The sequence below is a fragment of the Asterias rubens genome, chromosome 3 (genome assembly GCF_902459465.1).
Source record: "Asterias rubens chromosome 3, eAstRub1.3, whole genome shotgun sequence".
Taxonomy (NCBI): Eukaryota; Metazoa; Echinodermata; class Asteroidea; order Forcipulatida; family Asteriidae; genus Asterias; species Asterias rubens.
This window is the reverse complement of record NC_047064.1, coordinates 2,027,847-2,039,262: the sequence shown is the minus strand read 5'-3', so window position 1 is coordinate 2,039,262 and position 11,416 is coordinate 2,027,847.

Genomic DNA, 11,416 nt, shown 5'->3' with positions numbered 1-11,416 from the left:
GGACTGGCGGATGCCTTTCGTGACCGATGCTATGTTTGATCATATAGGTTTGATTGAGACCCATCAGGTAGCCGTAGAATACAAACAACTGGAAACAGTTATGACTGCAAAAACACACACCCTGGTTCTCATTTCTCAAAAACTGGCCGAATATTAGGGTCATTTTAACAATGTTACAATATTGTAAACACGGGTGATAATAACAAACACGTACAAAAGAGCCAAAAAAGTAAAAAACTAACTATTTACAAAACTATTAGTCATTTTTTAAAAGTTAATTTACCTTGCATACAAGTAAAAACACACATTTATATCACAACAATTTTCTTGTCTACCTTTGTTTTCCCTCTATTTCCCTTCCCTTCATCAACATTAAAATGCAACAGTCGTCTAACTCACGTACTACTATTTGATGGTATATGGCTTGAACGTTGTAATTACTGGCTTGTCCACCTTAGCGTAACGTATTCATAAATACGTCGGTTCGTTAAGCCGAATTTTTTAATTCAAGTTGTTGCAATTTCATCTTTATATGCAAGCCCTTATCAACCAGAAATCAATTGCCAGGAGAATTAAACTGGGACAATACACCCGGTTGTAAACCTATTTATATATTTATGTTAAATCTGTACAAAATGTTAAAATAATAAACATAATGATTTGACCGTGGGTTGAAAGAGGAGCCAAAAGTACAGTCAAGAAAGTGTCGTATTAACTGAAACATTTCTCCCTCGAGACCCTAACCTATATACATCATGCGTCTTTCAATAACACCAATGGCCGATTCCACAAAACAATAACACCCATCGTAAGACAACTTGTCAGTATCACAATAGTGATTTGCATTGTGACATCACACTTTCCTAAGCAGCAACGATTTGTAATTACGATCAATCTTATTTCTTTTTCAAATCGGCCCCAGGGCAACGTCCCAAAAAGCGGTCCGAGCCCAAGCTTCGGTGTTGTTAGGAGCAACAGAGTGTTGGTTCGAATCCCGGTCACGCCACTTGTGCCCTTGAGTTAGGCACTGGACCATTATCACTTCGTAAAAGTTGGGATGGTAGTGCATTCTGGCCTAGTGGATGATACTCATGCCTACATCCTTACAGACTGTGAAGGGGGTAACCCTGTTTCAGCCCTAGGAGTAGATGGCTCCTAGTGGATGACACCCATGCCTACATCCTTAATACAGACTGTGAAGAGGGTAACCCTGTTTCAGCCCCAGGAGTAGATGACTCCTAGTGGATGATACCCATGCCTACATCCTTACAGACTGTGAAGGGGGTAACCCTGTTTCAGCCCCAGGAGGAGATGGCTCCTAGTGGATGATACCCATGCCCACATGCCTAATACAGACTGTGAAGAGGGTAACCCTGTTTCAGCCCCAGGAGTAGATGGCTCCTAGTGGATGATACCCATGCCTACATCCTTAATACAGACTGTGAAGAGGGTAACCCTGTTTCAGCCCTGCATGTGAATAGTGTCAATGTGCCCCTGGTGACAGTTGATTTCGGTCGACAGCCTAAATCGGTTTAGTGTAGCCCTCTGGTCGTCTGTCCCAGGAATTTTGTTTTGGTTCCAGCAGCAAGTCAGTTACATTGTAGGGTTTGAGAATCACATCACCACGCAAGGCACATCATCTGGGCACCCATCTCGAAAAGATGTCCCGTATACACAATACGTTCTAAATAGCATGTTTTTAAACGGAGCCAGACTACAAACCTTCCGGCCTCGATTTGGTTACATTGCGTTAATTTGGAGAAGCATAACATGGCTACACCCTGAGAAACTGAAAGAGGTGTTGCTCAAAAAGTTTCAAAATTAGGAACTAATTAGGGACGAACGAGAGAGTCAGAGTGAACACAACCATATATTCAATCAAGGAACACAAGTTGAACTTTTTGATGAGGAAGTTTTTGGCGCCTTCCCGTTCTCCCGTTCAACACTCTCAGAGTTTGACAACCACTTTGGTTACCGATCAGTCAACATGTTGACAAGGGATTCACAATTTTGTATAGATGACACTCCGACCCCCACATTTATGGAGAATGTATACATTTGGTGTATATATAATAAGTAGGGTAGATGGCCTTAGCTTTGGATCCAAACCGGACCTTCTTCATTTATATTTGGTGTATACATATATCCATTTATCTTTGGTGTAGATATGATATACAACAAAACTAACCTGTAAACATTGCATGAAAGGGTGATGGCGTAGTTTTGAGATATCTTTGAAATCCGGAGCGGCGATGTTCTCGCATTGAAAAATAATCCTTAATTGGAATACATGATCTGACAGGACTTTTCTCATATTAAACTTTTGATGTAAAACAACTGCTATCTTTTAAAATAACCGCATTACTTGATAGCGAAATGATTCGAGATTCTGTCATAAAATATCCAAATACTGTAATACCCGTTTTGAAAAATCAATACGTTGTCTACACACCAGTTAATATCTTCACACCAGTTAATCTTCAAATCGATTCTTAGCTCAATTCGAACCCCAAATATTATTGACAAAATTCCCTTGCCCATGTTGACCCCTTTTTGAATACCTGTCACGTCACAGTCTCAACACCTCGCTCCATCTACAGCAAAGGTCCAACAGCCTGCATGTTCAAGAACAAATCGAATGTGACATACAAAGCGCAGCGATTGAATAATTCTCTCGTCTGCAAAGTCCCTGTGTAACATTTCACACTTTCTGTGGAAATTCTATAGCGGAAACTTATGACAATTTGTTTGGCAATGGGTTTTGGCAAACTCTCTGGCTCTGCGTGGGACAGAGAGCTGAACCATGTCCTTTTCTCCGTGGCGTCCGTGAGCAACAAATCTTGAAGTCGGTTTCCGACTGAGGTTTGTCAGACATAATGTTTGGTCTCTGTAAATAGATTCCATGTTTTTCACTGGTAATCATTAACAGGTTATGTCACATGCATGGGAAATCAGTCTCAAATGTTCAGGAAAGGGACTAGATATACAGTTTAAGGCAAGCCATAGATCCTAAAGATAGGACAGAAACGGGATAGCAGGTGCGTCGTGCGGTTTTGCTCCTTGTTGGCCTGTAAGAGAGTTTCGTAATATGTACTTTAAACCTCAGAGGTCTGTTATCTGTTACCTATACCGTACAGTTACGTAGTCTTCTGACCGTGGGGCACCCCTGTAAGACTTGTCAATCATATAGATGTTAAAATTGCATCGGGGATAAACAATATTAATTTGGGTTTTAAAGGCAGTGGACACTATTGTTAATTACTCAAAATAATTATCAGCATGGTAAAGAGTAATGGGGAGAGGTTGATAGTTTACAACATTGTGAGAAACGGCTCCCTCTGAAGTGACGTTGTTTTCGAGAAAGAAGTAATTTTCCACGAATTTGATTTCGAGACCTCAAGTTTCGAATTTGAGGTCTCGAAATCAAGCATCTAAAAGCACACAACTTCGTGTGTGAAGAGTGTTTTTTCTTTCATTCACTTCTCGCAACTTCGACGACCAATTTGAGCTCAAATTTTCACAGGTTTGTTATTTTATGCATATGTTTAGATACACCAAGTGAGAGGACTGGTCTTTGACAATTACCAATAGTGTCCACTGTCTTTAAGCATACCAAAATTGCTAAGCTCAACTAAACTATGCCTACCGGGATAAGGTTGCCAACCAAACTAGCATGTACAAATTGGAACTGGTATCCTGCTTGTTTTTACTAAAATAAATGTTACTGAACTGAACTGAAGCAAAACAATGTTAAGCAAAGACCTCAGCTTATTTACTGGGTATTTTCTAAGACCTTTTCGAAACCACGTATTCGTTTCAGGCCCGGCTTAGGCTTTGTCAGTCAAAAAAGAAAAAAAGAAAAAAAAAAAACATTCACTTTCGGCAAGGAACTCTAGGAGAGGCACCTAAAGCTTATAAGCCGTCCGTGCTTTCGAAAAGGGTCTTAGACTTTCATCATGATGCATCCGTCTTGGTTTTCTAACTATCGATAAAGCCATACTGATGCTGGACGGGAATAAAGTCGGGTGCCATTCTGTACACAGCGCTCCATTGACATCGTATGCTCATGGAAACTAGACAGCATAGACCTTTTCGCAAATACCGGGGCGCGCGCGTAAAGCTTGGAATTAGGTGCATTGTGGTCTAGCTGGTATCCAAATTTGATCCATATATATCCCACAATGCACCTCATTCAACAGTCTGCGCTTGCGCATTGGTATTTGCGATAAGGTCTATGGTAAATCATCACGGTGACGAAAAGTTTGAAGCGCCACCAACGAAGACTTTGCCATGATACAGAATTACACAAAATGCTTAACCAAAGGATGCGAGAATAGATCGAGCCGCAGACACGAATCCTAAAAAAAAAAAGACCCTCCTTTTTTTCAGGGCGGGGGGGGGGGGGGTCGATGCAACCGCATTTGAACTTCGGTTTTAGTACATTAAACGCCGGCTAAGTGTGATTAATGATGTATTAAATGTGTTTTTCATCAACTTGTCAAAATGACTTCAGGAAAAAAAAAGTTCCTTGATTCTGAGCTGACCTCCGCCTCGACGTTGCTAAAAATAAGGCGAGACTTCGAATTTCTGGGCCAAACTTCTTGCTTTTATGGGGATTATGCAAATTTTACAAAATATGAGTAAGAGTTATGAAACTCAACTTGCAGACAATATGGCTCTACAAAATTAAGCAAGCTTTTTAGAATATATATTTCATTTTTTTAATGGGGAGATACAAAAGTTTTGTACTTTTGTTTGGGGTCGTTGGTAGAGATTTTATCTTAAAAACCATCATAGAAGTCGCTGGAGGAATACAAAATAGGGAACCTGTTTCAACCCCCATACGACGGTTTGAGCTTAGGGTACGAGGGTGCTGGGCTTGATCGAGTGACTGCAAATTTAGCCATAGTTCATGATTGTCGCCTGTAAAAACACATCATGGAATAGGTTGCTTATTTTGAATCACAGTAGTTAGAGCACATTCCAAATGCTCGCCATGTTATATAATGTAAACATAATAACCTTTAAATTTATTTTTTTATTATATTGTTTTATGATGTTTATTTTTGTTGTATTTACATTTTAGACCAAAGCGACATTATGAGAAGGTTGTTGTTGCTGTTACCGTCGCTGTTTGTGTTGCTCCTGATATTTGTGTTGCTGCTGATATTGTTGTTGTTGATGTTATTGTTGTTGTTGTTGTTGTTGTTGCTGTTGTTGTTGTTGTTGTTGTTGTTGTTGTTGTTGTTGTTGTTGTTGTTGTTGTTGTTGTGGTATTTTGGTTGTTGTTGTTGTTGTTGATTGTGTTGCTGTGCAAACGAACTGGATTTGTAAAGCTTTAGTGTTAAACCGAAAGTTGATATTTTACTTTTGATTTGTAGCTTGTGTATTGTTTCTTAATATAGCTGGAACAAAATTCAAAATTTACCTCATTTTCAATACACATTTTCATACTAAATCGTTCTGTATTGTCACAAATTCACATGAATTCAAGTTTTTTGTTGCAGTGACCTAGATTAGATCCACTAGCTCACAGGTCATGACACTTTTTTTTACCCTGTTGTGAATTTCTGTAGACGAACATTTCAGTCTAGAGGCTGCTGTTCCCGTTTAATTAAAGTTTAAAGTCCCATCAATTAGGAATCAAAGTGCAGTCTTAAGGACATGTGTGGAGAGACAATTGCAGGATGAGATTATAAGCACATTCGAAAGTTAGAAATTGAAACGAAGAAGCGATATTTATTCCTCTTGATGTCTCGCCGATCATGGGGAAAATGATTTCCTTTCTAGCCAGCGGCAATGCCGGGGAAAAATGTACCGCAGAGGACGCCGCGTGAACGGCGAGGCTTCCAGGTTGTCGCGGCGAGTGTGTAAAAATTAGCTTTGACGCGATGTTTGGGGGACAAGAAAAGTCGCTAGTTGTTTTGTTGTATTTTTTTAGGGGGTTGTTTTGAGCAGGCTGCTCTCCCTGGAACCCAGGCTTGCTGATTGGGCAGAAGGCGTGTGTGATTCCCGCTTGATGTAATGGTTATGGTTGAAACTCGGTTGTGCTTTCAATGTTTGTTTCCCATTCCTGTCACGGTGTGGTGACGGCCAAGCTTTAATCAGGGGTCTCTGCCGGGGAAGTGACGGGCTGCACCGCAGACGAGTTGTGACAGAACGCCGTGGTAAATGCAGACAGCATCCAGCGAACGGGGGCCCTGCCTCTCCCTTTATACCTTCAGGGCAAAAAGGAGATGATAATTTAACCATGAAAGTACTTTCACACCATCCTTCGTGTAGAATCAAGTGGAAAAATTCACAACATGAACTTGCCCCCTAATAGAATTGTCCAGGGAAGTGGGGCTAGCTGTACCTGGGAGAGTAGTAGTGTGAGCTGAACCCGACGCACCCGTCTCCCCATCAATCTTGCCTGAGAAACCGGCGCAAGTTTGCCCGGCTTTGGAAACGCTTAATTGGCGTTCTATTTGCCGTATGACACATTTTGCAATAGGGATGTGAAGCGATTGTGGCATACGAAAACATATAGTTTCCATACTAGATGAGTAATAAAAGATGTGCTAATACGAGGATAGGATAAACTTACAATGCGCTCTAGATTACTGAGCGGGCAGAATGATGCATTTCAATAATGGTGACGAATTTTCCCCGCCAAATTGACACGGATAATGCGGCGAAACGAACTCCGCGGTAAAAACACGGCTGCGACGATCGTTAGCTGTGATTGCTGCGAAATCAAAATGTCAGCATCACCATACACTCTTTTATTTTCTACCTGTCTGAGAAAAAGACATTCGCGAACTTTTAGTAAGAGTGTAGTAAATGTTAAAAACATTCTATTTAGACGATACATTTTGTTTCCTCAGCAAATACACCATACATTTTGCGCAACACTTGTTGCTAAAGACAATGATGTTTTTCTACCTTTAATGAATCATTGTTATTTTTGTTACCAAAAGATTAACAGACTGAAATGGAATTCCCAAATCGTATACGGCCTAAATTATATCCTTATCTTTTCTTCGAAAATTCAAGCAAAAACATTGAACATTAATACTTTATAAAATGTAGTATTGCTTATTGTGGATGTATGTTGCGACGAATGGCACGTCACAGCTTGTATTATCCTATGGTGGAATCACCCCCACTTGCATATAAGCTGTTTTGATGTACTTTTCTTGTTTCTTTTTTTTGTAAACTACGAAAACCAGTTTTTAAAACACGAAACTATTAATGATGGCAGTTTCCTTTTTAAATTGAAAGTATAAAAACCCCAAAAAGGATTACGAACACAAACAAATTGTCAATTTGAAGGTATTATTGGTAAGGACTAAAACACATCATTGCTATAGTCTGAAAGCATACACTGATGTTCAAACAATAAATATTTCCCTCTGAAATGAAGTAAAAAAAAAAAAAAAAAAAAAAAAAAAAATTAAGGACAATGTATAAACATGCTGAAAATATCATGGTTTTGAAATATTTTCACATATAACTCACACTAAGCTCAAATATCCACAGGTTGTCATTGCATGATTATGGTTGGCCACACAAAACATGAACACTATTATTATGCGGCTGTTGTATCAGCTCTTCCACCCATGTAATTGGCCTACCTTTAACTCCCTAAAGTACACCCTTTCTTTCAGCTGATTCCAATAGGTAGATTCCCCGTTGTAGTAAATTAATGCACATGAGTCATGCACCAAGGTCGAATCAATGTTGGGTTGTTTTACTCCTAACAACATCGGTATTTTACAGCCAGTATTTTTGTTTAGCATCAACTGAAAATAATTTTTTTTTCTTTATCCACACTGAGTAGACCTAATCAGGTCTGGATCGGATACCATTTTTTCCCCTGCACTACGAAATTAGTGCTTTTCAATTCCAAATAGATTCAAAAAAGGTCTGCTTTAAAGAAAAAAAAACTGGACAAATTGAGGATGAAAATTTTATAGTGCAGAAACAAAAATTGCGATCTGATGGTCCTCTCTAGGTCTGGTTCCCTGTTTACACAGTGACAATGATAGTCCTTGTTACCTTTTATACAAAGGGAAAATACTATTTTCCTCCTCGCCTCATTTGATAGGAATCTTTTTAAAATAAAGTTGTACGTTTAAAGCGATAAGTCAAACACCCGAGGGGTGTGATAAACTTGGACAAATAAAAACAAACTATAAAAAAAACTCTTATTTTCAAACTCGTTTGCTTCTTTTTACAGCCGAGGTGTTTTCATTATAACCTGCTCAAATTATATACGGCGTGACCTTTGAAATACAAAAAGTGCGATACACTGTTATAAAAACGACTGGTTTGGTATTATTTTTTTTGATATTTAAGGTATTTATTTTGATGTATTATACATTCCAGCCGGTTTAAATACTAAAAAAACCTGAATAGTTGTTGAAAATATTGACGTTTTGTATAGAAACCACACCATGCGCCGGGTGTTTTTGTAACATTTCGTTAGATAAAAGTCGTCAATAAAAAAACATTTCTTTGATTTTCTGTGGAGGTACACAACATTTTCTGTTGTATTTTGAAATCAATTCAGTCCAAACCTGAGAAGCGAAACTTCACACCAAACAGCCCATACCTAACCATTGTCATGAGTGCGCAACTCGGTCTTCACAATGTATCTCAACATATGCATAAACAAAACAAACCTGTGAACATTTGAGCTCGACTGGTCGTCGAAGTTGTGAGATAATAATGGAAAAACACCTTTGTCACACGAAGTTGTGTGCATGCTTTCATAATGCTTGACTTCGGGACCTCAAAGTCTAATTCTGAGGTATCGAAATCAAAATCGTGGAAAATTACTTCTTTCTCGAAAACTACATTACTTCAAAGGGAGCCGTTTCTCACAATGTTTTATACTATAAACAGCTCCCCATTACTCGTTACCAAGAAGGTTTTATGCCAATACTTATTTTGGGTAATTACCAATAGTGTCCACTGCCTTTAAGGTCTAGTAAAAGTGTATTCATTGCTTTAGGTCCGCATTTCACTTAGATACATCATCATTCTGACATTTTGTACATGAACAAACCTTGCAAAATTAGCTAATATCATCGATGGTATTTGATTCCTGCCACACTGATGATAGCATGATGATGGAGATGTGGTTTACTCACGAAGAAGGGGGACTGGGGGTGAGGAAGGGGGTTCAAAAGAAGGCTAATAGGGTCACATGTCAGTCTTGGTTAACACAACCACTACATTCGTGATCATATAACCAGTCTCACATGTTGCATTCAAACCGTTTCGTGAGAAAACCAGTCAAAATAGTCGAGCTTTATTTCCCGATCCGATTTAACTTTTCCCCCAAACAAAAGATGTTATCATTTAGTGCGAATTACGAACGACATATCGACTGACAGTAGTCTTTAATCCATAAAGGTGCTCATTAAGGCAATCCCGGGGGCTTTGAGTGCCCACACTCACTGTCTGACACAAGTCATCCATTTTCCTAACCCTAGTCTCATATTTAATGGGAATCCAGCATTACTCCCGTTCAAATGAAATCAGATCACCCCCATATGGGACGCGTCTTGAAGAAGAGAAACAAAAAAGGTGAAGAAGTTCGGGTGTACTCTGACGAGGAACCCTTGAAAGCAAACAGGAATCGTCCCATCATGGACAGGTTCCGACTCGAGAAAATTGGCCACTATAACTCAGCCGTTAGGGCAGTTCACGTAAGGTTTAAAACTTAACACATGTGGTTTGACGGTGAATTAAGGAAAGAACAACTTTGTCTTTGAATTACGCACTTTGCGTCTGATTGATGTGGTTGCAGTGTCTGGTGAATTTGTACTGAAATAAACAGATATCTCGCACTTTACAACGGACAGACTGCTTCGAACCTTTTTAATTGGCTTGAATCATGTTGATCATAAGATATGATACATTTCCTGTGTTTCTGAATTAATTTAACACACCTAATCAACCTTTTAAATTGTTTGATGAGCAACATAAACATACGCCCAAAGTATTACGAACAATCTGTCTGAGTAAAGGATATAGACAATCTATCACGTTCTACAAAGTCCCCAATAATATTATTTAGGAAATGTCGACCATTGACAATTTTCGAATGGTTAATATAAATTCCTGGCAGCCTACTTGTGAGTAATTAAACTCAATACCCAGTGGGAATTAACTCCGTCTGAAATCGTACCCCCTCCCTTGAGAGAGCGTGGAAAAAACCCATAACTTTTGTCAATTTGACATGATAACCGGAGCACTCGTACATTGAAATAATTGTGTTTGGACAGGTGATAGTCACGGAATGTGACGGATTACTATTGAAATGATCTCGATCAACAAGCCAGCACCCGAACCCCAACCCTCTTTCTCGGATTCGATGACAGATATTTCTCTTCGCGAGACTCATTCTATTCAGCAACTTTCTCTATATACAATCGCGTATATAAACCGTGATGTACACGCCAATAACGCAAGATGTTCTCTAGAAAATAATATAATGTTTTCACGTTAGATCTGTTTTGTTTGGGTGCGTGCTTTTCTTTATTACATTGTTTAATGGACCATGCCCCCTTCAAATGAAAATGACACAATTTATAGGGAGGTAAATTTAATTTCAGTATGTTAAGCCATAATCATAAACATAATATCATTTTGTTTGTCCCACAAACTTCGACTGCGTTTGTGTACTTTTTAGGAAGAAAATGCAAAGTTTGTAGTCATACGTTTGACTGTTATATCCAACAATTTCAGCATTTGAACGTCGTGTTTTAAGTGGAAAGAAAAAGTTTATTATTGCAACCGAATTGCTTTAGTATTTCTTAGTTCTGAATAACAAACTGCAACCTAATTGTCTTAAAGAAACTGGACACTTTTGGTAATTTTCAAAGACCAGTATTCTCACTTGGTGTCTGATGCTTGATTTTGGGACCTCAAAATCTAATTCTGAGGTCTCGAAATAAAATTCAAAAATTTTAGTAGAAATTTAACTTACTTCTCGAAAACTACGTTGTTTCAGAGGGAGCTGTTTCTCACAATGTTAAATACTATCAACAGCTCTCCATTGCTTGTTACTAAGTAAGTTTTTATGCTAATAAGTATTTTGATTAATTACTAATAGTGTCCACTGGCTTTAAGAAAACGCGAACTTATGAAGGAGGTGCAGTTTCGTTACAAATAATAAATATTTTGTTTAAGAAAAAATAAATCGTTTAGAAAAAAAATATCGAGATATCAGCAACAGTTTTTTGCTATTCGATTCTTACATGGAGTTGCGTTGGTACCTCGTCATAATGTTATAAACTTCTTACCTTACAACAGAGAGCTTTTTGCATAGTTGTTCATTGCTGGCATAGTTCATTGCAATATCATCACTAGGTGTAGCTCAACATAAATATTGCATAAAATAAAGGACTCAATTGGTCATCGA